Below are 4,642 nucleotides of genomic sequence, written 5' to 3'. Positions count from 1 at the left end.
AACACTGCTCTCTGCCTTCATTTAGTGCACACCACCTCAGTGAGGTCATCTGCGTTTTGTCCTCGTAGCACACACATTCTAGCAAGGGTTGTCCCAAGTGCCTCTAGTCGATTAAGGTTGGTAAGTGGCCCGTTTGTCTTTACCATATGAGAGAAAAGGGGCGATCGGATCAGATCTGATTTAACCGAATCCATAATACTTCTAAACACTCGTAGATAAACCGCTTCGATAACGATAAGGTTGAGATCGACACAAACTCAATACGCGACGAATTTTTATTCATCCTCGAACTGTAGACAACGTCCTAGAACGCAATGAGAGAAAACTATTCTCCAAAAAATATACGCACTACTTTTTTGACATTTCGGGCACCTTCCAGGCAGCCGCAGGTCAGGGAGAACAATAAAGGGAATGTTTTTGTCTACGTAATTTGGCTTGCGCTAACTGGGTGGGATTCGATCTAGAGATCATGCAGATTCTACCTAACAACCATGTTAAGAAGATATCACAAGAAAGCTGTGCATATAATTAACTTCTCCGCACCAATAAGAAGCAGCTTCGTTACCGGCTATAGAACGGCCAAAATCAGAAACAATTGTTATATTAAATGAATATAAATTGTAATGGATAACAATCAAACATGTACGATCGCTGATTCATCGAACATATTTAGACAATATTAAGATAAGTTAGATTTATCCATTATAACAACAGAAATAACAGCAATACGCTTCTCAAATGATAATTTTACTTAACTTACATGTGGTATTTGTTAAGTTTGAGTTCAGTTCGATAAGTTATATTGCATTGCATTGTAGTTTCCTGTGATGTGCTCATGCATTGGGTGTAGCAATGATCAATTGGGGAGATACATGAAGTTGTACTAGCTTTCAGCTTGTTGATCGATCCAAGTTTAAGCTTGACGCATTCCATAACAATCAAATTCATTCTCTTGTATATACAGACGGATTGCTTTTGCATCTACATATCACTGAACAAGTCCGAAACGGTGGTAAACAGCAACGTATGAAATTCCATCTTGGTATTTCATGCTTCCCTCAAAGACTCGTATGGCGCATAAGCTTCTGAGAAAAAGCAATTCTAAACAACTTCTTTGTGTTACTTTAACCTATCACATACCAACACATGCCATCAAGAGACACGGTAATCCACGACCTTTTTGCTCCGCGGCAGCAACGATTTCCAACAGAATCAATAACAATATCTTGTCTCTGTTGAAGTACGCGTAGGTAGCTCTAGTAGTAACCTCTGAACCTACCGCCATTTGGTATTGGGTTGACGACACTGCTCGATATACACTGGTCTTGAACGACTACCGCTCCCCCGAACATCAGGGGATGAACCTCGCTACGCGAACACGCGCCGCTCTGCAGTCTGCGTTAGCCTGCAAGTTCTTTTGAAGCTATTGAGCAATACCGAAGTTTTTACTTTTGTAACAGTTGAGCGCCTCGAAGACGCTGCCGAGATTTCGTGCTTGTAATAGAAAAGCTGCCGCTTACTTTCGTAGAGGGAGAGGAATACATGGCTGTTTGTATTGTCCAAGGGGAGGGTAGAGGAACAACGGATTTTACTGCAGCCAACGTCTAGCGGCACAAAACGGCTTCCGATTCGGCGGAAATGCGGTTCACTTTAATCTTCCAAATTATATGATTAGCAGCGCTGGAGTTGTGTTTTTGTAGATCGTACTGCTGTTGCAAAGCTTTCCATAAACCAGAAAGCAAAGCGTTCGCGATCAACAAGCGCCAATGGAAATACACCGGTTAAGTAAAGTAGAAGTAAATCATACGGAGAGATCAATAGCCCGCCTATAGGAAACACAAGCAATAGACATTCGTTCGTCTTGCGATCGATTTAACCATTAGCTAATGTCATGAGTCGCGTTTGGCAGTGGAAGATCTACCGTTTTCGATCAGGATGATAATGGGCGATCCATTAGAATTTGCTTCGTCTCCGCCAGGCATATGTTTCGCCGTTTCGGTGGCCTGAATAGTGTCTAGGCCGCAGAAGTTATTCAATTGCTCTTTGAACCTTGCCACTTAAATCATTATTAAACCGCTTGACTCCAGAAAAACAAAACTAGTTTATAGAGGGTGATACAACTCTATTACTCATTAATGGCTTCTACAATAACATAAGAGTTCCGAATTTAACCCAACGTTTTAGAATCAACAGAATACCTCGATTTCGATCTAGTTTTTATTAAATTTTAAAAACGAATAACTTAACAGCTAAGTTACAACTGTAACCCTGTTGATTAGTATCACCGTAGAGGTTAGCTGTCGACAAAATATATAGATCTGAATTGAGCTTAATACGCAACCGATCTTTATTGGGTGTATAAATCTGGCCTAGGTTAGTCAGCCAAACAGAAGTGTAGAAACGAAGAGATCAGCTACGTTTTGTTATTGTCTATTCAATCATAGCAACTTATTAATATCAAGTAAAAAATAAGTTCAAACGCTGATTATATTATTGATCGAAGTTCAAAATTCGCAAGCTTATACTATGCCGTATGTCCTTACAAAATTAAATAGTTTTTAATTTATGCTAACTTAAACTTTTTACTGGTGCATCAATTTATCAAAGCTTATACGTGTTCTATTTAACCGTAAACTACAGAAGATCTCTAGAGAAGGGTCACCGTCAATAGCGTTGCTGTTCGTGCTCAGTTCAGTTCGAAAACATAAAACACAATGCAACCCCTGCTTAAACAAACGCACGTTCTCCACAACCTTTCTCTACCGTTCGTTGTGTTATTATTTACGTTTTATAACCAACGTTGAAAAATCAATTGAACATATAATTATTGAACATAACTGGCTTCTGTTTGCCAGTATTACACTGTTTGACATGTTTAGTAATAGCCGCCTTTTATAACTGTGTGAAAATTTAAAATCCTGGTAAACATCATCTAGACCCTATGAAGACTTAATGGTGACTATAACACAGTAGACTGTCAGCATGATCCTAAATATATTATCGATCAGAGTGAATGTTTCCATATCAGAAAAAATTAACTTTTGCCAAAATTTCGGATAACAGCGGTGTGTACAACGAGTGTGATGCAGATAGATGTTTATCACTTCGTAAAGAGTACAAGTTAACTAGCGCAACCGTTTTACGCACACGCACAATATGGTCACAGACTACAGGTAGAGGCATCTATGATGTTGGCACCACTAAATGCTGAGCGGCTCGGCCTAACGCTGAACCTGAAGCACGACTGTGACGGGTACGATCCTTTGTCTACTAGAGCGTTGTCTATGATGTCGACACGATTTATCGAGTATCCCAATTGAAGACTGCTTAAAAGGGTAGAAACTTCGCCGCCTCAGGATTTCCAGATAGCATCTGGTTGACTTTTATAGCCTAAGTGGTACGTGTGGGTGTTAAGCACTTTCTGATAAAGGTCTCGTTTGAATTTTTCGAAGTTCCGTAATGTTTGCCATAATAAAAAGTGCCTACATTTTGTAATAAAGGAAGTTAATTATATTTGTCTATGTTTCGAATTTTACGTCCGGTGTGACCTTCAGGCGTTCCATTAGATTCTAATAGTCAAAGATTGATTATATCGTGGTATAATAAATGTGTTATGGCGACCTTGTTGCGTCTTCGAACCGCGATCAAAGTTTGATATTACCTTGTTTTCGACGGAACATGATCTCTTAGAACCGCTAATATTTCGCTTGGGTGCATTAACAGACGACGAAGCTAAATTTACTATCAGTTCAAATCGCCAGAGTGAGCAAGTGCCTACAATGTATAGAAGATTCAATATACTTAACATAATACATATGTCTTTCTTCAGTCATCATCTTCATTACCCCCGCTATTTTCTTCTTCTGAAATGATTGATAATTTATTGCTGCCCAGATAGCTGAAAATAGTTTTTGAGGGGAGCTCTGTGAGGTACTGATGTCACCCTGTATACTTCGTCATAGGTTCGCGCTTCTGTGTTACAGCGGACAAGAGACGGGGAGAATAAAAAGCAAGGTGCAGCAAAGCGTGATCTCACTTCCCGTTTCTGTTTGAAAAAAAATAGCAATATTTGTTTGGTGGAAGGTTGAAGGCGGCTGTTACCTTTTCGACACTCCCGTGCGTTGAGTCGTTACCTATACCCTAGTCTGTCAACGCCGGTGCCTCACCTACGGTTCACACTGATCCGTCGCCTTTACTGTGTCGTGTATACCAAAGTGAATGTCCGTGTTAACTCGCTGACCCAACTGAGTAGTGGCCTGATGGTGAAGTCGACAGCATTGACCGGGTTGGCAACCCATGTAGGCAAGTCGTACTTGACCAAGCGCCAGTAAGTCCGACATGAAGGGAAGCGTCATTAGTGTTCGCAGTTTTTTTTTCAGGTGGCAAAAGGAGACAGACACGTTAAAGCTAATCGAAACGATTTACTTGTGCGGATTAGTTCTTCTTTGTAACAGCGGCTCCTAATAACAAAGGTGTCAGTCCCCGGGGAATCGACCATTAAGAGAAAATTAGTTATTGTTAACCGGTATACGCTTAAACATATTATAAATTTGGGTGTGTCAAGGAAAGCAAACGAGGGAACATTGTGGCGCGATTATTTTTAATACTCAAAGATTGTTCTATTCTCGATTTTCAGATGACC

The sequence above is a fragment of the Varroa jacobsoni genome, unplaced genomic scaffold (assembly GCF_002532875.2).
Source record: "Varroa jacobsoni isolate VJ856 unplaced genomic scaffold, vjacob_1.0 scaffold_1047, whole genome shotgun sequence".
In the NCBI taxonomy this organism is placed as follows: Eukaryota; Metazoa; Arthropoda; class Arachnida; order Mesostigmata; family Varroidae; genus Varroa; species Varroa jacobsoni.
Note: the sequence above shows the minus strand (reverse complement) of the source record.